Source organism: Nicotiana tabacum, chromosome 11 (genome assembly GCF_000715075.1).
Source record: "Nicotiana tabacum cultivar K326 chromosome 11, ASM71507v2, whole genome shotgun sequence".
In the NCBI taxonomy this organism is placed as follows: domain Eukaryota; kingdom Viridiplantae; phylum Streptophyta; class Magnoliopsida; order Solanales; family Solanaceae; genus Nicotiana; species Nicotiana tabacum.
Genome location: NC_134090.1, coordinates 81,407,511 through 81,431,676, shown reverse-complemented (window position 1 = coordinate 81,431,676; position 24,166 = coordinate 81,407,511).

Below are 24,166 nucleotides of genomic sequence, written 5' to 3'. Positions count from 1 at the left end.
GACAACCACTATTGTTATGCCCGTCTTCACTATCCCACAACCGATGGTGGTGCAGAAGAAAACTCATGAGTCACAATTTGCTATCCAACAAGAGCAGTACACTCTCCTGAGTACCACTCGTACTTGTTTGATCTTCTTGTAAACATTGAGAAGCCTACACGAAAGATGGCATAGGAAGAAATGACCCAAAGACTAAAAAGCTTAGAACAGCAGTTGAAAAACATGCAAGGGTTGGCAGGCCAGAAGAGTATGTTCCCCGATGTTCCTTTGCCACTTGGTTTCAAAATCCCCAAATTTGAAAAGTTTGATGGACATGGAGACCCAATAGCCCACCTGAAAAGGTATTGCAATCAGCTAAGAGGTGCAAGAAGAAGTGAAGAAGTGCTAATACCTTATTTTAGGGAGCCTTAAAGGAGTAGCCTCTGAATTGTTTATGGATCAAGATACATCTCGCTGGTATGTCTGAGATGACATGGCACAGGCCTTTGTCAAACAGTTCCAATACAATATCGACATCGCTCCAGACCGCAATTCACTTTCAAACCTGAAGAACAAACCAACTGAAAGTTTCACTAAATATGCCATTAAATGGAGAGAGCAAGCAGTTAGGGTTAAAGCACCCATGGATGACCACGAGCTAATCACTGTCTTTATTTAGGCTCAAGAGCCAAATTATTTTCAAAACATGATGTCCGCAATGGGTAAATCCTTCTCGGAAGCAATCAAAATGGGGGAAATGGTCTTAAGACAAGAAAAATTATAATTCAAGTAGTTCTCAAAGCCACAACTCAGGCTGTCCAGATTGAATCTGATAATTTTAGTGACATGAATGAGAAGGACGAAGAAATCATGATGACATCAGGGTCGAGAAGAGTTCCTAGGAGAGCATCTCGAAGGTATGATTAGCCTCGTCCATTTTCCGATAATGCTCTTGAGCACTACTATCCACCTCAGAACTCACAATACTCTGTTGCTCTACCTCAGTATGTTGTCCAGCCACCAAATTACCCAAGAAGGCGAGCACGAGCATCACAAAATCTCCACCAGTCTCCACAAAATTTTCAAATGCCCTATAACCCACATCCAATCAAGAGGTATAAAGGGGAACAAAGGTTGAAAGATAATTTACTCCAATAGGAGAGTCCTATGCAAGCTTGTTTGAGAAATTAAAGCATTATGACATGATTGCACCTATTCCTCCAAATCATATGGATCCACGTGTAAGAAGCTTTGACCCTTCTAAAAGGTACGCATACCATTCCAATGCCCAGGGGCACAATGTTGAAAGCTGTCGAGATTCCTAAAGAGAAATAGAAAGGATGATCCAGGAAAAACTGATTATGATCTAAGACAGTGACACCTAGAATATCACGCAGAATCCTTTACCTGCACATGATGATGCACACTTTGTGGGGATGATGCGTGGTGACATGGAGAATGAGAATCCTCTCGGGAACTTGCTGACTGAAATTTGAGAAGGCCATGGTGATTCTGATGAGCAAATTTGTGGCTAAATGTCAATATTAGCAATTGAAAAGTCATTCCCTCCTCACTAAGAAGGAATCATGGTAGCTTGTTTTAATGTTGTTTATATTATCTGGGTTATTTTAGGGTTGTGATCCAAATTTTATTTATTTTATTGAGTCAAACCCTTCTATCCCCCTATTTTGTCTGTGTGAGTCTTATCCATTTGTTCTGTTGCTATTTTCATTATTCGGGTTATTTTAGGGTTATAACACGGATCTTAGGTTGTTTGTCTTGTTTTTAAACCCTTTCATCATTTACTCAATGAAATACAGTTTGTCCTTGTGTCATTCCATGCTTAGTTTTTTTGCCGCTAGCTCTAGTGATATGGCATGCATGCGGAATTTTCGGCCAGATCTTAGAAAACAGATTTAATCTTGAATTGGATAACCGAGAAAAAAACATTTTTGAAGAAGAATCAATTGAATTTTGTTGGAAGTTTGATGTTAATGGATGAAAGGTGTCTTTCGATCGCGACACACCAAGAAGATAGGTATGTTCATTAATTCTGTGATCACAAAAGGATACTATGTTTGGCGTTCTCGAGGCTAGGAGGATCTTTTTCTGCTACTCAAATACTTTATACCCTTTGTTACCCCTTTTGAGCATGTGTTATTTTCTTTGACCACCCTCTTTGGAATCATATTTAGAGTCAAAGGAAAAAAAAATAAAAAATAAAATAATAACAATAAAGGTCCATTCCCCAAGAGTACAAACTGGGGCAGCACTTTGAAAGTTCAAGTGAAAAGAAGAAGAAGAAGAAGAAGAAGAAGAAGAAGAAGAAGAAGAAGAAGAAGAAGAAGAAGAAGAAGAAGAAGAAGAAGAAGAAGAAGAAGAAGAAGAAGAAGAAGAAGAAGAAGAAGAAGAAGAAGAAAAGAACTGTCGAAGGTCCATGCCCTTAGAAGATAGAAGCTGGGGCTAAAGAAAAGAAGAAAAAAAGAAAAAAGAAAATAAAGGAAAAAGATAGAAGAAAGAAAGGTGAAAAAAATAGTTAGGTCAGATGTTTGAACTACGTTCGACCTGATTCCTAAAAAAAGGGATACGTAGGCAGCCTTACATGGTTCGGTCCAACCAAATAAAAATTCAAAAAGAAATCAAAAAGAAATCCCAGTATCTGAAACTGGGGCAAAGATTTTATTTCACTTTTTAAAGACTCGATTCCAAGAGTTGTAAGTCTACAACCCTTTATTTTGAGTCTACTTTGAGCCTTCATGCCATCCTTTCTTTTCAACCCTATCAGAAAAACCTTCCAAATAAAGACCTTCCGATATGCTTTCAAGAATGCCAAGAGAGGCATGCAATGAGCAACATTTGTCACACAACATAGAACACTGTCAGTTGCTCACACAAGAAAGCAAAAGAAAAAGAAGAATAAAGAAAAAAAAATGAGAGAGTCTTACTAGTGAAAACACTCACGGGCACTGTAAGACGATGGCAAGCAGAGATGAATAAATGAGAGAGACTTGTTGGTGAAAATCCCTCGGGGTACCACTAGTCGAAAGTGAGTCATGAAGTCGTACAAATGATCGGCACGAACAAGCCCGACTTTAGAGGTGATAAGAATGGTAAAAGGGAAGATTGGATTAGTTTGATAGATCAGGCCGTTGAGTCCAAAATGCATGTCGTGATCATTAAGGCTAGTTATTGAAAAAAAGAGAAAAGAAGAAGAAGAAGAAAAAAACTCTTCCTTATGTCCTTTCGATAGGGGCATTTCTTGTTAATACTTGTTTCTGTGCATAATTGTGTCCTTCACTCTGAGTCAGTCCTTGTCAAGATAAGAAAGAAAAGATTTCAAAATCTGCTACCAGCTTTTCAATTGCACAAAGTAAATTTGGCCAGCATACTCACGTGGTACAGTCAACATGATTTGAGGATTCATGCAAAGGCTTCCCCCCAAAAGACTCTTGTCAACCTACTTGGCGCAAACAAAGATAACTTGTGATTCTCTCTGACAGATAAATTGCTCAAAAGTAGGAAGTCATTGAAGATATCAGAAAAAGTAACCTGAGCAAAGATCTCTAGTCGGGACAAGGTTGATTGAGACACAAAACACCAATGGCATTGGGAGAGAAACAATCAAGATTGATACAAGAAGTAAAGGTCCCTTGAAAGCAACAACGAAGCCTCCCAACAGTGCAGCCAACTACCAATGTACTCAGTCTTTCAAAAGAGAATGGACACAAAGCCAAGCTGCCAAAGACTCAAGGCCACAAACTGACCACCACTTATAAAACTGACAAAATTTTCTTTGTTTGAAACAGGAACAAAGCAGTGTAAGGAAAGTGGTTCAAAAAAAAGAGGATGAAAAATGGAAAAAAAGAGAAGAAAAGAAAAGGAAAAGAAAAGAAAAGAGAGAGCCAACAAAGGGAAGTTTCTCAAATCTTTGCCTTCATGTGTCTTGCTAGTGTGCATAAAATCTTGCCAATGCTCTTCACATTTTTCCTCCTAGGGTAATACATCCTAGTCTGATGATTTTCCTTCCAATAGAAATCTTAGTCTGATGAATCTTTCTCCTAAGATAAGAAAACCTAGTCTGATAAATTTTCTCCTAGGATAGAAATCTTAGTTTGATGAATCTTTCTCCTAAGATAATAAATTTGAAAATCTTAGTCTGATGAATCTTTCTCCTAAGATAATAAAACCCTAGTGTAATGAATCTTTCTCCTAGGATAAATGTCTTAGTCTGATGAATTTTTCTCCTAAGGATAGAAATCTTAGTCTGATGAATCTTTCTCCTAAGATAATAAATTAGAAATCTTAGTCTGATGAATCTTTCTCCTAAGATACCAAAAAGAAGAAGAATATAGAAAACCTAGTCTGATGAACTTTCTCCTAGTATAGAAATCTTAGTCTGATGAATGTTTCTCCAAAGATAGAAAATCTAGTCTGACGAACTTTCTCCTAGGATAGAAATCTTAGTCTGAAGAATTTTATTCTAAGATAGAAGACCTAGTCTGATGAACTTTCTCCTAGGATAGAAATCTTAGTCTGATGAATCTTTCTCCTAAAATACAAAAACAGAAAAGAGACTTAGTCTGATGAATTTTCTCCTATGATCAAAATCTTAGTCTGATAAATCTTTCTCCTAAGATTAAAACCTAGTCTGATGAATTTACTCCTACGATATTATTTTTTTTTTAAAAGGAAGTCATGATTTAAAAAAAAGGTCAATTTTTAGTTTTTATAAGTTATTAATCTTTAGTTTTTTTTAAATCAAGGGTCCCGCCTGAAGAATAGGGTCAGATTTTACTTTAGTCAAGCTTAGTTTATAGTTTTCCGCAAGCTCAATCTTAAATCTAGGAGACACACTTCCTAGTTTAGGTAATTCATGCTTTTTTAGCAGACGCATTTGCTAGTCGAAATTTTCTTGGTTTTACTCACAGGAGATGCACATCCTAGTCAAGTCTTCAATTTTACTCTCATCAATAGCATAAGTGATTTATAATTCTGCTAACAACTCACAAATCTTCCTAGTGCAAACTGGGGCAGAAAACTTTCTTTTGTTTTATCTGTTTTGTTGTAATAGCTAGCGCCCACCTGGAGAATGAGGAAAGTCATTTTTGAATTCATTTCAGATTCATTTGATGTTTCAAGTCAGTAGCAGGCGCCCACCTGGAGAATAAGGGAATTCATTTCAAGTTCTAGTTAGAGACAACAGGATCTCCTGAAGAATAGGGGCAACCTCCAGTCCTGTTGTCAATTCAAGTTATAAATAGCAGAAGCTCGCCTCAAGAATGCGGGTCGACAAGGGTTCGAGATAACCAAAAGAAGGAGTGTCAACCTAGAATAAAAGAAAAGAAAAAGAAAAAGAAGTGAACTCAAAGCGCAGAAGCGGAAAAAAGATGTGGACTGCTCAAGACGTGATTGAAGTCACAAGCTTTGCATGCCCCGCCTTGATCTGAGAAGTTGAAAAAGGAATGAACCAGTACCTACATCTAACAAACATCAAGATTCAGATCAGAGTCCACATGAGACTTAAGATCAAGCTTCAGAAGACTCATTGATAGGAATCTTGTAACTCATAGCTGATAGGCTTAGTTAGTCTTTTAATTTTGATTTTGATGTAATAACAGGACCACAGATTGGAGCCTCGACGGAACCTCACTCGACTCTCGAACTCATCATTCTGCTAAAGCTCCTTGAACTACACATGACCTGATTTCCTTATAACCCGAGATATGTAGGTTGTCCAAAACTAGGACTCGATTGCGCTTGTTTCTTTTATTTTCTTCCTATTTTGAATAACGATATGGTCAAAAATTAGTCACATGGCTCACTTTATCTTTGCCCGAAAACTCTTCGTGTTTCCGAACAAAGAGGGGCACCTGTAAACACCTAATTTTTTACCGTACTTGGGATTTTTCAACACATTTAATATGTAAATAATTTTAAGTTTAATCTACATATTTTAAACATTATTTCATTTAGTAGGTTTTATTTAAAAAAAATTAAAAATCAAAAATATATGTTCTTGATTTTAAAATATTTATCTAGTATTTTTATTTTTACACTCTTAAAGGAAAAGAAAAAATAATAATTAAAGTAAGAGCCAATGAGTTATTTACATGTGGCAAGATTCTTCCTTATCTTTTGTAACAAACTCACATTCTCTCCCTCAAAACTCACATGCACATACAAACTCTTTTTTCTTGGCCACCAATTAATTCCTATACCCTACACCTATATATATATCTTCCACTCACACACATAGCAAAGAGAGGGGCTCGGCAGATTTTAGAAAAAACAGACACAAAGTCACACACAAAAATAAAAAAGGGACAAGCAAAAAACATAGAGAGGGAGAGGAGTCTCAAACGAGATGAAAACAGAATATTCCATTTATTTTTCTCACTATTAACACCATTGGAACAAAGAGCAACGTAGGAAAAAAGGTTGCGTAACAGATACACAAAAAGAAAAAAATGCAGCCTCTCTTCTCCAGCTTTAAGACTACAAATTCCACCCCATCGCACCACCAAATCCCATAATCAAACCTTAAGTTCCAGCCATGTAAAACCCAGCAGAAACTCTATTAAAGAGATCTAAAGGTAGCCATGAAAACTCAGTAAAATTACCATGAAAACTAGCTGAAAATCAATAGGAAATTAGCCCCAAAACCCATGAGAGTTAGCCCCACAGATTCAGCTAAAACCTGATGCAAAAAATAGCAAAATCAGCTGTAGATTTGCTGAAAAATCAGTCAAACCCTCCCCCCAGCAAATCACCTTGTTTTCAGCTCCAAATCGATGCAAAAAAACGCAGCAGTTAGCCTCCCAAATCAGCCCTCAAAATTTTCCTTAAACTAGATGTAAATCATCTGTTTCAGCTGTGTAAAAACCAGCAATAGGAGCTCCAAAAATAACGCTAGAACAGCCCTTTTTCGCACAAAAAACAGCAGCTCTAAGGTCGTTTGAGGTCGCTGACGTGGTTTATGGTTTGCCGCTATATCGGGTCGAGGTCCCTATCTTGATTCGAGTTTATTTTTGCTGCTCTGTACTCTGTGCATTTGAATCATTGGCACTCATGTTAAAGGTTTATCCCTCCCTCTGTTCTTTAATTAATCTAAATTTCTATCATGTGAGTCATTTACATCTGATTGCACATCATGCTTTAATCATTTTTTGTGATTATTTTGTTCTTGTTTTCCTCTTCCTCTTTCTTTTAGATCTATTTGATTGGGATCTTTGATTGAATTTTCAAATTGTAAACTATTTGTGAATTTGTGTCTTGTGATCAAATGGAGGTAGTGAAAAAGATGTTGGGGGTAATCGTGACTAATTGGGTATTGAGCTATGAGTTTGTTTAGTAAAAAAATCAAATAATGGACTATAAGCTTGCAGATGAAATCGAGTATTGGGATGTGTGCTGATTTTAATTACTTTTATTTATTTACTCGCCAACTTTTATTATCTGTTAGGAGCATGTTTAGGCCGACCACACCTAGGTAGGTAAACCTTTAGGCGTTCGTGTTTAGCATGTATATTAGGCACATATTAATAAAGCTATCATCATAATTGTATACACATTTGTGTGACATAATTATGGTTCTAAAAATAAATCGAGGTATGCATTCGCGCAACTTCGACCAAACTGTCTTAATATTAATAAAGCGTGATTAATATTGGACACGTACGCGTGACATGATTCTTGATGCGCCAAACGAAATGAGTACATGTACGCGTGACTCATTTTATGATAATTCCATAATCACGAATAATCGATCAATTAAAAAGCGGTAAAAGGTAAAAATGTACATAGGTTCTAAAATGAGTAATTAAAGAGATTTAAGTAAGCTAGGTATGATTAAAGCGACCATGCTAAAATCAGGGAATCCGAGAATGCCTAACACCTTCTCTCGGGTTAACAGAATTTCTTACCCGGTTTTTTACCGTGAAAATGGTAATGACAATTAAATTTATAAATGGGATTCTAAAAACATGTGATCTATTTTCATGTTAGTTGTTAGAACAGTTGATGCTAAGAGTATGAAGTTTAACGATGAGATGCAATCTAAAACAGAGCAGTAATCAAATCGAGGGGTTTGCTACTCGAGCCTCAAATTGGTCGATGAAGAGCCTCGGGGCGATGTTAGGCTCGAACTCGAGCTATCAAGGGTAACCAGGGAGGGGATAACAGTTAGTATATAATTAAAGAAGGCTCTTTATGGCCAATATCAAGCAATAAATGAAGAACAAGTATGAAGGCGATGAATGCTAAGAGTAGCCTTGAATGAGTAAGAGCGAACAAGTTAGAGAGAAGAAAGAGAGAGAGATATTATTGATCTTGTGTAGAATAGTTGGAGCTCAGCCTTACAGAGTGTTAACGACTCCCCTTTTATAAGAGGGGGGAGTCCAAACTTAGTACAAGATACGTTGAGTGATAAAGGAAATGGGATGGGACAGATAACTAGCTTTATGATGTATGCTTAGGCCAATGTTAGGCTACCCAAATAGACTTAATAGACTCCGGATGCATTCTTCGAAGGCTTCCCATGTTCATCGGGGTTTCGGACGATGTTATCTTTGGCTGGATATCAACAGATCTTGAGGGAAGTAACCGGCTCGAGGTCCCGATCCTCCGAGGCGACCTACCGAAGCAATTTGTCAACGAGAAATTGGTCCTCCAATTTCACCATGCACTTATAGTCTCTGCATTCTTAGAGGGAAACGATAAGAAATGATTTTGACACCTCATTTAACTTGCTTCCATAATGACATCATGTTGATGGCATATCCCCTTTTACAAGTGCCGGGGTGTTTCACCCTTTTGAATCTTCAGGGTCATCTGATGTGTCGTGACTCCTCGTTCTTTGCGGTCATCATGTTGTCGTCGATTCATCTTCCATGAACGCTTTGATGGCGCTTGCTATTATGCTTTTCGAGGGTGATAATGGCGATGTTGGTTACTTTGCCCCCACCCTATAAATGAGGCTTCTTGAACTCAGCTTTTCATTTAAGCATCCTTCGATATCCATCCTTTCCTCCTTTCTTTCTCTTCTTTTTTTGTTCTTTCCGTCTCACCATGTTTAAGGCCCATGGACTCAAGGTCTTATGGCTATGTCATGCGCGTTATGGCCCAACTCCCGAACCTTCTTTGGTTAGGCAAAGTTCTGTTGTTGTGATGCTATTGTTGTTGTTGTTATTGTTGTTGTTGTTATTATTATTGTTGTTGTTGCTGTCTTCATTAGCTCGGGGCTATGGAGCAGAGGACCGATTTTCTCCGACCTGGGGAGATACTTGGATTATGCACCGCTGCTCAAGAGGGGACTCGGATTATACACCGCTGCTCACCCTCATTCCTCGGCTCGGTGAGTTACACCCCCTTTGGATTCCTGGGGTATGGCAACAATATCTACTGGTTGTTTCCTCTTCGGTTCGAGGTAACGTCTCAAGAAGTGGCTTTATAATAGTAGTACTGACAGAGTTCGTACTAGCCAGATTTTTCATCCATCCACTTCTTGTCTTCTTTCGGCCTTTCCTTCATCATTTTTCTCCTCTCCATCACTTTCCTCTCCTATATCCTTCCTTTTGAAGATGCCATTCCGGGAGGGTCACGATGAGGTCCCCAAGGAGATTGGACTTGGAAGATATTGTCTTTGAGATCGTACGCCTGAGGGGATGATGCCAGAGATGCCGCACTTTGGGAATAGGCTAGATTCTTAGACTTTTGTTGTATGCACACCCTCGAATTTCTTTGTTTCCGTGTAAGGATCTCCTTGTGGGCTTTTGTAATCATATGTAAGGACCCCTCGAGGGCCATTGTAAGAGAACATTTTATGAATATAAAGATATTTCCTTGACTCCTGCCTTTGATACTTGCTGTATTTCTTTGTATTTCTGGTAGCTCCGAATGCACGATCCTGTTTTGTCGTTGCTAACACTGAACCCAAATGCGAGTATTCCTTTCGTCCTTCGGTTGATGGAAACGGCTTCACTCGGGGACTTTTGTGGTTCCTCGGACTGAACTCAAATAAATCCAATAATCTCGGGACGCCGGGACACTAACTTCGCGTGAAAATGAGGATAATGTTTTTGGGCCTCATAATAACCTTTGAGAAGAGATTTGCTAGGTGACCCGTGGATGGGGGATGCTTGTGATTTCCTGAAAGCAGTCCCTGAGTGGAGGCTCGCTTCACACTCGGACCATCCTGGACAGCACTCGGAGCCCGGTTCCTGCGGGTGAGGTTCAAAAAAATACTTATTTCTTCATAGACTGGTTCCCTTTGACGGAGATCCTCGAAGTTGCGTGCCACCCTTGTGTTGGTGAAGGTGTTGTTGGCTCTCCGAAGCACCGCCTTACTATGATGGAGGTCTTCGAGATCGGATATCGCCTCGAGGTTGGAGATGGTGCTATTGGTTAGCGTCTTCGGTTGGCTTCGAATCGTTGCCACTCTTTCAATATATAATATGAGGCTATTTCCGCCTTCCCAGGGGTTACCCTATCTCGCGCAGTTGCCATTTTTCGTGCCATGTTTCTTGTATGAACACGCCTGTACATCTTTCCGCCTTATAGTTTTTCAACCTTGCGACTGCTATGGCGGAAATGACTGGATTAATCTGACGGGGGAGAGCTCCCCCCCCCCCAATTTTCGGGGTCTGCTGACTCCATGGTGTCGGTTGATCACGCCCTCAATCGTTGTTACTGGGGATGGCAGAGAACGGGCATGGACAAGGCACTTTGCTTGGGTGCTGGCTGCTAGTATTATACCATAGTAACCCATATTATTTGTTTGAAAAACGGAGTAATACTCTTAGGAGGCGCGTCTCGTGCTTTGCCAGTTCTGCCTATGGCGAAAGCGAACTTAGTAGTTGTGTCTTCCTTCTTCTGTCATGTTTGTACAGATGTTGTAGGTATCGGATAGTCCCTCAGGGGCGAGGCTGTACTCCTCCGGAGAGGGGGAGGAGTTGTAGGCTTCTGAGCCAGGGGATGATGGCGATAAATGGGATACGCACTCGTAGTGCGATGGAACTTTTGGCTGGGCTAAACGGGTCTGTGTCTCTAATGAGAAAACATCATCCGAGCCTGCTGTTCCTGAAGTTTTCGGAGTGGTGATTCCTCCGAGTGATCATGCTTCAACCGAGGTTGGTTCTTTCCAAGGCCGAGGGAGCTGGACCAACAGGGATGTGCTTTGGCCTTCAAGGAAGTCTGTCGGCTTTACTTTGCGGTGAGCTTCGGCACAATTCTTTTGCATTTTGTGTCTTCCCTTCCTTATTGAGTTTTCCTTCTGTAGGACTTTGACAGGCTTAGGTATGAGCTGCTCCACCATGGGGCTAAGCCTTGGAGAACTCTGGATGAGGGTAAGTCCGTTAGGCTCCCTAGCAAGGAGAAGGAGGCTGAGTTGATGCACTTGCGATATGGGGCGTACTAGAGATCGAATTACAAGAGCTATTTGATGGGGTTGGTGACCTCTCGTAGTAAGAGTTTTGCTTTTTTTAACCCTTGAGGTTAGGCTTTTTGCCTATTTTAGTTGTAGAAAAAAAAACAAAGGCTCAGGAGTACTTTAGGGGTGAAGCCGATCGAGTTAGGAATATGTATGGTGGACTGAGGGATCAGGTGCATTCTCAAGCTTCGGTTCGAGTGGATATGATCGTACGTATGCTCGGACTGAAGTAGTATTGAGTCAGACCAAGGCTGATGAGGAGATGATGATCCATCTTAAGGACGTCATTGATGTCCAAGCTGAGTTGGAGCGGGCCCTCGATCGTGAGAAGAGGATCGAGGGATACGTTTGTTGTAGACCCCGAGGAGAGGTGTTTTAAGAGATCAGCGCCAGGGGTTTTGTTCTCCTGGAAGAGTTGGCTTAAGTGAAGGCGGACGAGCATGATGCTTGGTTTACTTCTTGTCGACGTCATAGGGAGCAAAACTAGGGATGGTAGGTAGTAGCCCTCTGGAGCGGAGTGTAGATTTTGTCATTTTATATTTGCTATTCGCAGAACATGTTTGTAGATGGAGACCGCATCTTTGCGCTTGTAAAAAGAAAAGAAAACTTGAAGCTTTATCTTCTTTATATTTTGTAGGCCCGGGGGCTCTTGTATGCTCGGTAGACGCGGCCTTTAGTGCAAGATGGCGTTATAGCTCTTACGCCTTTGGGTATTTGCTTCTTAACTACTTTAGGTTCTGTCTCCGAGTCGGGTTGCGACTCGTGCTTAACTGACCCTAAAAGATTTTTTGTGCCTGCATGGGCGGACGATGATGGCTCATACGTCTTGGGTCGAAGCGACATTTTAAGTGTGTGGCCCTGAGGCTCGTTTGGCTTGAGACAATGGCACTTATGATGTGCCCTTAGGCATTTGTAGTTAACTATTTTGGATCCAGTCTCCGAATCAGGTTACGACTCGAGCTCATTTTAATCCTTAAGTTTGCAATTTTCAAGCTGGCGATAGTTGCTCTTACACTGTTGGTCGTTGCGACCTTTTAGAGTGTGGCTTTGAGGCTCGTTTGGCTGGCGACAATAGCTCTTGCTCTTTTTCCTATGGGCATATATAGGCTTTGTTTTCCTCTCGTTAAGGTCTTTTTGAGATAATTTTGCCTGACCCGTCATCGATTCGGGAAGAACCTCAATTTCAAGTCGTTAGCGGCAGTGTTCGAGCACCTCAGAAGGTTTTTAGCACGTAGGCTGAGTAGCTCGAAGCCTTGTGATTTGGAGCTGACATGGTCGAAGCTCGTTTGCCTGTTGAGGGTAGCCTGTTTTAACTGGTTCCTTCCGAAGTAGATTCAAAGTAATGGCCTATGATTTTGTGAGCAATAGTCAGGCGTCCTCGAATCGCGTTAATTTGGCTGCTGCAGCAGTTTTAATAATAGTCATATGCATTTAGTCTGAGCCATTTTTGATCCCGAGTGTTAGATTAGGCGTCTACATCAAGGGTATGACCTTTCGGGAGTCTTACAAATGCGACATATAGCCTAAACTTCAGGATTTGAGTTTTATGCTTGTAGTAAGGTATTACAAAATTTTCATGCCTGTTGAGGTCTTACAGTTTGTCATGTCTATTGAGGTCTTATAGTTTGTCATGCTTGTTGAGGTCTTACAGTTTTTGTTGCTATGTAAAATAGATCTGGCTTAGACTGAGTCTGCCTGCTTAGGATCTTACGGCCTCGGGTTTTCCAGTATTTGGCGATTGACTACAGTCTCTAAGTCATCAAGTTTGTTTAGGCCCGGAGACCATTACTCGTGAGTTTGGAATTGCCTCGTTGGGGTGCCAAATTGTTGACACTAAGTCTCCGAGTATTTCGGTACGTACTTGGTGGAGGGATCCCTGCTGTTAGCATGCTGAACTTTCTTTTGGAGTACGAGGTGCTTTTGTTGAGAGATACCCTTTTATTGATTGATGTAAATACATGTTGTTGTGTCGAATAGATCTTTTCTAGACCAAGTTTGCTCGCTCGGGGTCTTACGGCTTCGGGTTTTTAAGTGCGTGGCGACTGGTGACAGTCTCATTGTACTCAAGGTACCCCTGATGTTGGTGACACTGGGCGATTTCCGCGTTGCCTTACCTGAAGGTTTTGTGATTTTAAAGTTTTGACCCAGAGGTCATCTAAGCGCTGAATTGCTAGCGTCAGTCCCCAGGTATTGGGGACGTTTTCGGTGAAACAATTGTTACCTTACATTGTGAAGGTGTATTTGACAAAAGGTATCATTTGATTGCTTGGTACAATAGTACACGTATTTACCTATGGGAGTCTGACTATATGGATGAGGTTCGTTTGACCGTTTAGCCCGGTACATTACTTTCCTATAGGAACCCGATTTGGCATTTCAGGACCTTTTCGAGCAGGTAGCTTTCTGGGGGAGTACCCCTCACTGTTCAAAAGTTGTCTACAAGAGAAGTTTTGAGCATTTGCGGAGTTTTCCTTAGGCAGCTTGCAGACGTTGCCTCATTAAAAACCTTGCCGATAAAACCCTTCTTTTGGTACAAAAACTCGACCGAAGGAAAAGAGTGCAATGGATGTGTTTTTAGAGCCTTAAGGTATTCAGGTAGTGTTAGTGTTATGACAGCTCCAGTAGAGTGCCTGCATAAGGGTTAGTTCTAAATTCGAAACAAAAACGGAGATGGTCGTACCTTGAAGTGAGATATGCTAGCGATGCCTCGGGATTGATTTGTTACAATTGTCTGAGGCAAAGACGCGGTATGGGTTTTTACTTCATTTTGTCAAGTTCGATCGAGGGTGAGGCCCGATTCGCCCTTTAGTTTATTTGGGGGTGGAGGTACGAACGTTGGTACCACATCGTGTATTGCGAACATTTCCCTTTTAATTCCGTCCTTTGTTGGGAATTTTATCATCTGGTGAAGGGTGGATGGCACTGCTCTCATGCAGTGTATCCACGGCCGCCCGAATAAGGTGTTATACCTTCTGTCTCTTTTGATGACATGGAATTTGGTGTCTTAGGTCATTCCGGCCATGGTAATCGGGAGGGTGATTTCTTCATTTGTTGTTTCGCTTGCCATGTTGAATATGTTGAGGACCCGAATGGAGGGCATGATTTGGTTGAGCAATTTGAGCTGCTCTATTACCCTCGAACTAACGATATTGGCTGAGCTACCTGGATCCACGAGTACACGTTTTATTTGAAAAGAATTTATAATAAGGAGATTACCAATGCGTCGTTGTGGGGTTGAGACAGGGTCTCGGTGTCCTCTTCGCTGAACTTGAGGGCGTCTTCAATGATATATCCTCGAGTCTGCTTTTCTCTGGTAATGGATATTTTTGTTCTTCTCATTACGGGCTCCTGCGGGGCATCAGTGCACCCCATGATGATGTGGATGACATGTTGCAGCTCGTTTGCCTCGTTCTTCTTGATTGCCTCCCTTTCTCGGAACTGGTTTTTGGCTCAATCGCTAAGGAATTCCCAGAGACGTCCTTTGTTAAGCAGTCGAGCTACCTCTTCTCGTAGCTGATGACAATCCTGGGTCTTGTGGCCATGCGTATTGTGAAACTCGCAAACTAAGTTGTAATTCCTTTGCGAAGGATCTGACTATATTTGTTTAGGTCACTTGGCATCTCTGATTTTACTAATAGCGAACATAATGTCTGACACATCGAAGTTGAAGTTTTATTTTGACAGGTGGGGAGCACCCATTGGCACTACATTTCGATCGAACCTGGTCCTGTTGATGAGCCCTCGATAGTCCTGCCCTCGATCCATTCTCCGGTCATTGCAAGGTAGGTTGTGCCTCGGAGCGTTCCTCTTTTCCTCAAGGTATGGCTGATACCTTTCGTTGTTTGGTTTAGACTCCTTTTCCATGAGCCTGCTTGGGTATATTGAGCCCGAAGGGGCTCCCAACTGGTCATCATCGGCCCTGATCTTTGACTGGTACCGGTGGTGGACGTCTGACCATGTCATGGCTGGATACTCGATCAGGTTCTGTTTCAGCTGTTTTGAAGCCACCGAGCTGCGTTTGTTCAGGCCTTGGGTGAAGTCCTGTACTGCCCAGTCGTCGGAGACCGGCGGTAACTCCATCCATTCCATCTGAAAGCGAGACACGAATTCCCACAGCATCTCGTTTTCTCTTTGCTTGATTTTGAAAATGTCGTACTTCCTTGTCACTACCTTGATGGCTTAGGCATGTGCCTTTACGAAAGAGTTTGCTAGCATGGCGAATGAATCTATGGAATTAGGAGCCAAGTTGTGATACCACATCATGGCCACCCTTTGAGAGTGATTGCCCGAATTTTTTCAGCAATATAGACTCGATCTCGTCATTCTTTATATCGTTGCCTTTTACCGTGCATGTGTAGGCAGTAACGTGTTCATTAGGGACTCGTTGTACTTAGGGAGTTCTGGCATTTTGTACTTCTTTGGAATGGGCTTCAGAGCCGCTTCCTCAGGGAATGGCCTTTGTATGAACTTCTTCGAATCTACGCACTTGAGGATCGGGGGCACACCTGGGATCTGGTCGATTCGAGAGTTGTAGGTCTCGACCTTCTTATCGTTTGCTTCTATCATTTTCTCACCCGATTCGATCCTTTTTGTGAGATTCTCAAACATCTTTACTATGGCAGGGTCGGCTATCGATCCATTATTGCTTGATCTCTCGGGTACTTGTTCGGCCGAGGGAGGTATTTTCGGCGCTGCTGTGCTGGGAGTCTTCGGATGGCTTTGTAACTGAGTGATGTCCAACTGTTGTGCCTGCAACATTTCAAAAATAACATGATGACTAACTTCCTATTCTTCCCGGGCTGGAGTTCTTTGGGCTTCGGTCGTTATGCCGTATGCTCCTGTCGGTGTGTGATGTTTCGTTGATCTGTTATGCGTCCTATGAATCCGTGTCTGCTAGAATTGGTCCGGGCGCGTTATCGGGATTCTATGGTGGCACACCGATAGCTGAAATAGCCACACCATTTTCCCCGTGGTTTTCGAGGTTGTCTCTCTCGACTCTGTTTATCGAGCCAGACATTTTGACCTGAAATCAAAGATCTTGAACAAGAAAAAACGTGAAAGATAACTTGTGTTTGTTTAATGAAACTAGCAAGAAAATAATCACTATTATTTTTAGCCCCACGGTGGGCACCAAACTATTTACCGTGAAAATGGTAATGACAATTAAATTTGTAAATGGGATTCTAAAAATATGTGATCTATTTTTATGCTAGTTGTTAGAGCAGTTGATGCTAAGAGTATGAAGTTTAAGGATGAGATGCAAGATAAACTGGAACAGTAATCAAACCGAGGGGCTTGCTACCCGAGCCTCGGATTGGTCGATGAAGAGCCTCGAGGTTGATGTTAGGCACAAACTCGGGGTAACCGGATAGGGGATAACAGTTAGAATATAATTAAAGAAGGCTCTTTATGGCCAATATCAAGCAATAAATGAAGAACAAGTATGAAGGTGATGAATGCTAAGATTAGCCTCGAGTGAGTAAGAGCGAACAAGTTAGAGAGAAGAAAGAGAGAGAGAGAGAGAGATATTATTGATCTTGTATAGAATAGTTGGACCTCTGCCTTACAGAGTGTTAACGACTCCCCTTTTATAAGAGGGGGGAGTCCAAACTTAGTACAAGATACGTTGAGTGATAAAGTAAATAGGATGGGACAGATAACTAGCTTCATGACATATGCGTAGGCCAATGTTAGGCTGCCTAAGTAGACTTAATCGACTCCAGATGCATTCTTCGGAGGCTTCCCATGTTCGTCGGGGTTTCGGCCGATGTTATCCTCGGCTGGGTATCGACAGATCTTGAGGGAAGTAACCGGCTTGAGGTCTCGATCCTCCAAGGCGACCTACTAAAGCAATTTGTCAACGAGAAATTGGTCCTCCGATTTCACCGTGCACACGGGTCTTCTGTGTTCACAGACCATAAATAGAGTCAATTTCCTCGATTCGGGATTCTAAACCGGTGACTTGGGACACCATAAATTATTCCAAGTGGCAACTCTGAATTTGAATATAAATAATCCCGTTTCGATTATGTCACTTTAAATGGAAAAACTCCCTTATATCCCTTTCGGGTAAAAAAAGAGACGTGACAGTAATTAGTGAAGATTAGGGGTGAAAATGAGGGGTTATGTCACGACCCAAACTGTAGGGCCATGACTAGCACCCGACCATACTTGCCGAGCACCAACGTACATTTCATCTAACCTTCTTTATTATCTTTTAGGGCTGACGAGATCAATATAAATGGTAGACTTGGATCATGGACAACCAGCAATAAAATATGACGGCATGAACATACATAGCAGGGGATGACCAGACAATCAAGAAACTACATATAAGGTATGAGCTACCACGCTACCATGAAAGACTATACAACAAAAACCAGCCGACAAGGCATACCAAACTATACATGAGTCGACACTTGTCTATGAGCCTCTAAATGAACATAAGTGCTGCAACATAGCCGGAACAGGGCCCCGACATACCCATAATGTCTATAACAGAAATGCATACCAAGACCACGGCAAGTCTGGAGAAAGGATCTCGCCAATCACCGCTGAACTGGATAGCCTACTGTGGTGGGGGAGCTGCACCTGCCTGTCTATCAGGACCTGCAGCACAACATGCAACATCCACAAACAAAAGGAAGTCAGTACGAATAAAGTACTGAGTATGTAAGGCAGGGAACCATAAATACGAACAGTAATGTAAGTAGGGATAGAGAATATACAACCTGGAAAATCTGAGTACCTCTGAGGGCTACTGACATGCAATGTATGATACATATGTATGTATACATAAACTTTTAAAACATACGCCTCTGTGGGCATCATCATCATCATATCGTACCCGACCATAATAGGCTCGGTAAAAACATACCCAGCCATCATAAGGCTCGGTAGAATCGTACCCGGCCACGTGGAGCTCGGTAAAACCCAACTAGTCAGTGGTTGTACAATAGGTGTCATACCCGACTGACTATAGCGCGGCTTGGTAGAGTAAAATAGATACATATATATAATGCATGCTCGACTCATGGAATCACATTCTAAACCTTGCGGAGTGACGTAAGGTCAGTATCCTCTGTACACGTTATTAGGACCAACTCTTCATTATGAACCTTATAAGAATCAGGAAGTACCAACAACATTGATAACATAAGAATAAGAGAAGCAACATTAACATCAATCGTTCCATAAGAGGGAAAGCAATGTAAGTACTGCTAGCTTCTAAGAGTAGAGTATCTTTGGAAGCTCGTTCATTACATTATGTACAATCGGAGTCGTGCAAAAGAAGAAAAGGGCTTGTATATACTGCCCCAGTCACAAGCTATGCAATTGTCACAACTCCTTAGTCTACAATAAGAGAAACGATACTATCGTTATCATTTAAGCGTTATAACTATTGTGTATTGACCAAAACCTATTTTACGTTGAAACAGACAGCACCTCCCCTATATATATGACTTCACACCATTCCAAACAATCACCAAACATCCCAAACAACATCAATAATAAACATATTGAGCCTCCCAAAACAGTCCACACACAACCTTATTACATCATACATACGACGACCACCGTAGTCGTGTCAAACGACCCGAAAATGTTACGAATCACTATAAGCACACAACCCTACATATATATGGTGTTCCTCCACACCCTTCCACCTCCAAAACTCCACAAAATAGTAGTAAAACACGCAGCCCAATAGCAACACAAAATAGTCCACAAAACAGTCCGCTACAAGTGAATAACTCGAACTCACGGCTTCCGATCACCGTTCCGTGAGTTCTTACATGTATAGAACGAATTACCATGAATTCACAGCAGATAAAAATGTATGAAAGATGGCAGTAACTTACATTACTTTTTGGATAACTCAGCCCTTCCCTTGGTTCTTCAAACTCTAGGTTTTACCTTCAAATAGAACTTGAAAGAGAGGGAAAATCGATTAGGGTTTGTGTGGGATTTTTGGGGAGGAGTTGCAGGGGTTAACTTTGGTTTTGAGGGTCTGAAATATGGATGAAATAACTGAGTTCAAAACCCCTTAAAAGTCCTCTCTTGTCCGACTTAGGTCTTTTAATTTTGTCCTATCATTTTGGCAAGTAGGTGATGCACCTACTTGTCATCTACCAATCTGCGCAGGCTTGCAAAAATATGAATATCTCTATACTCCAAGATCTTATTGACAAATGGTTTATTGCGTTGGAAACTAGACTCGTAGATGTTTAATTTTCTGGGTAGATCACCCCATAATGCCTTGTAAATTAGGAGAAAAGCGTAGAAACATTTAACCTAGTGTTTAAGTAAAATTATGAACCTAAGTTGCGACAACGTTTATCGACTTTTGTTTCATAACTCGTTTGACTTCAAGACTTATGATACGGATATTATATGATTCAAACACCTTAATACATGACCTTGAGTGTATTAAGAACCTCTAGGTTTATCTGAAAATACGAGTTACCACATCCTTGATTCGTTTAACTTCTAATACTTGTTAATCACCCTTATACACCCTTGTATCACTTAAGACCAATAGGATTAACTTCTTATCATCTCAAAGGTAATTCCTTCTTGAATTTATGTTAACTAATATATGGCATGAACTAACGCGTGTGGATATGGGTTGTAACACCCTTCCTCCCTTAGGAACATTCGTCCTCGAATGTAAGGGTTCATGGGGAGTTTAAATCATCGTGGATTCCGGTCAAGTTTCTCCCATAAATAGAGGACAAACTTGAAAGCGGTTAACTCAACGTATGGCCTTACAAGAGTATGTAAAGCATTATGGACATGTACATTATCAGCATATCACCATTTTGTATTAAGGAAGAGTATTCTCAAGTTATTGCTTACCTCATAGAGCCATTTCACCTTCCAATGTATCATGTGTTCCACCAGCATCCTTGTTATCTTCATTATGGAATAGGTACGGGTATTTAGACTTCATCTCCTCTTCTGCTTCCCATGTTATTTCTTCCATATTCTTGTTCCTCCACAATACTTTGATGGAAGCTACATCTTTTGTTCTCAGCTTGCGTACTTGTCGATCTAATATAGCCAATAGAACTTCTTCATATGATAGGTCCTCTGTAACCTGTACATCTTTGATAGGGACGACTCGAAAAGGGTCTCCAATACATTTCCTCAACATAGATACATGGAATACCGGGTGGACAAATTCCAATTTGGATGGCAATTCTAACTCATAAGCAACCTGTACAATCCGTCGATGAATTTTATACGGCCCGATATACCTTGGACTTAGCTTACCTTTCTTCCCAAAACACATAATACCCTTCATTGGTGAGATCCTCAGGAAAACCCAATCACCAACCTCAAACTCCAGATCACGACGTCGGACATCGGAATAAGATTTTTTCCTGCTTTGTGCCGTCCTCAATCGCTCATGTATCACTTTCACCTTCTCAATAGCTTGGTGAATCAAATCTGGCCCATATAATTCTGTTTCACAGACTTCGAACCATCCAACTGGTGATCTACATCTTCTCTCGTATAGTGCCTCGTATGGGGCCATTTTAATACTGGAATGGTAGCTATTATTTTAGGTGAATTCTATGAGTGGAAGATGGTCATCCCAATTTCCCTTAAAATCTAGAACACATGCTCGTAGCATATCTTCCAGTGTCTGAATGGTACGTTCATCTTGTTCATCAGTCTGCAGATGAAATGCAGTGCTGGGATTCACTTGTGTGCCTAAACCCTTCTGAAAAGACCTCTAAAAGTTAGCTGTAAATTGAGCTCCTCGGTCTGATATAATAGATACCGACACCCCATGAAGCCTAACAATCTCCTTGATATACAACTTCGCATAATCTTCAGCCGTGTAAGTTGTGTTAACTGGCAGAAAATGGGCACATTTTGTAAGTTGATCAATTATCACCCAGATGGAGTCAAACTTATGATAAGAGCGAGGTAATCCTATAATGAAGTCCATATTAATCACCTTCCATTTCCAGGTCGGAATCTCTATATTCTGAAGCAATCCACCAGGTTTCTGATGTTCTATCTTTACTTGTTGACAATTGGGACACTGGGCTACAAATTCTGCAATAGACTTCTTCATGTTATCCCACCAATACTGCTCCTTGACATCATGATACATCTTTGTCGAGCCGGGATGGATGGAATATCGGGATTGATGAATCTCATTCATAATCTTCTCTCGCAACCCTGCCACATTAGGCACACATAATTGGCCCTAGTATCTCAGTGCCCCATCTCCTCCGATATCAAAAGCCATACTTTTACACTACTGAATGCTCTCTATTAATCGTACTAAGATAGGATCTTCATATTGCCGTGCTTTTACCTCGGCCACCAAAGATGATTCTGATGTATTCTGTACAGTAACACCTCCGTCATCAGAGTCTAACAATCTGATTCTCATATTGGCTAGCTGATGAAGCTCTTTAGTCAACCCCCATCTACCTGCCTCAATATGTACTAAGCTTCCCATTGATTTACGGCTGAGAGCGTCTGCCACAACATTGGCTTTACCGGGATGATACAATATCTCGACGTCGTAGTCTTTCAATAATTCAAGCCACCTACGCTGCCTCAAATGAAACTCTTTCTGCTTGAAGATGTATTGTAAACTCTTGTGATCTGTGTAGATGTCAACATGGACGCTGTATAAGTATTGCCGCCATATCTTCAAAGCATATATTACTGCAGCCAATTCCAAATCATGGGTTGGATAATTCTTTTCATGCTTCTTCAATTGTCTTGAGGCATAAGCAATCACCTTCCCACACTGCATCAATATGCACCCCAAACCTATACCTGAGGCATCACAATATACCATATAACCTTCTGTTCCTTCAGGAAGAGTGAGCACTGGTGCGGATGTCAATCGATTCTTCAGCTCCTGAAAACTACGTTCACAAGTGTCAGACCACTGGAACTTGGTAGCTTTCTGTGTTAACTTAGTCAATTGTGATGATATAGAGGAAAACCCTTCCACAAACCGCCTATAATATCCTGCTAGCCCTAGGAAGCTGTGGACTTCTGATGGTGTTGTAGGTCTCGGCCAATTGTTTACTGCATCGATCGTCTAAGTGTCTACACTAATACCCTCGTCAGATATCACATGGCGAAGGAACGCTACTAAGTTCAGACAAAATTCACATTTGGAGAGCTTAGCATATAACTTACGATCCTGAAGCATCTGTAATACTATCCGCAAGTGGCCCACATGTTCCGCCTCCGAACGAGAATATGCTAGAATGTCATCAATGAATACAATCACGAACACATCAAGATAGGGCCTAAATATAGTATTCATGAGATCCATAAAAGCTGCTGGGGCATTTGTCAGCCCGAACAACATTACCAAGAACTCAAAGTGCATGTATCTTGTCCGGAAGGCCGTCTTTGGAATATCCTTCTCCTTAACCCTCACCTGATGATACCCTGAACGTAAATCAACCTTGGAGAAATACTTGGCACCTTGGAGTTGGTCAAACAGGTCATCAATTCTTGGAAGTGGATACTTGTTCTTTATAGTAGACTTATTCAACTGTCGATAGTCGATACACATCCATAACGACCCGTCTTTCTTCCGCACGAATAGGACTGGTGCAATCCAAGGTGAAGTTCTAGGTCTAATGAAGCCCTTATCCAGCAAGTCCTTCAACTGCACCTTCAACTCTCGCAACTCTGCCGGGGCCATTCTGTATGGAGGGATAGAGATCGGTTGAGTGCCAGGCAACACATCAATGCTAAACTCAATCTCCCTTTCAGAAGGAAGGCCTGGGAGTTCATCTGGGAATTCGTTGACCACGGGGATTGATTGTAAAGTAGGCGGTTTCGCCTCCACATCCCTAACGCGAACGAAATGATAAATGTAATATTTTGAGATCATTTTCCTTGCCTTAAGATAGGAAATAAACATACCTTTTGGTGTAGCAATATTCCCTTTCCATTCAATGATGGGTTCACCAAGAAATTGAAACCTAACCATCTTCGTACGGCAGTCAACATTTGCATAGCATGAGGCCAACCAGTCCATTCCCATTATCACATCAAAATCAACCATTTCTAACTCAAATAAATTTGCCGAGGTTTGACGACTACAATAAATTTGCCGAGGTTTGATGACTACAAATCATCACGGTGCAACCTCTATATACCCTTCTAGCAATCACAGAATCTCCTATCGGAGTAGATACCGCAAGGGGTTTACTTATCAATTTAGGTTCAATGCCAAACTTATTAGCCACAAAGGGTGTAACATATGATAATGTAGATCCCGGATCAATCAGCGCATATACATCATAAGAAAACACAGATAAAATACCTGTAACAACATCTGGAGACGACTCGAGATCCTGTCAATCTACTAGAGCATAGGCTCGATTTTGACCACCCCTCAAACTCGGCACTACACCTCTACCTCTACCACGACCTGTCGACTGCTAAAAACCCAGTGCTGGAGGTTGAACTGATGAGGAAAAAGCAGACACAAATCCAGTTGGCTGAGCCATACCATCACCTCCCCTGTTAGGACAATCCCGCATCATATGGCTAGGCTGTCCGCAAGAATAACATGCATCAGAACCTCAACGGCACAGTCCAAAGTTGGCCTTGCCGCAATGATCACAACGTGGTGTTGTAGGTCTCGTCTGACTAGTATCCCTGTGATATTGCAAGCCTGATGCCTGCAAACTCTGACCTGGACCAGAATGGGTAAATCGATCATATTGAGGCCTCTAAAACTGTGGGGGAGCACTAGCT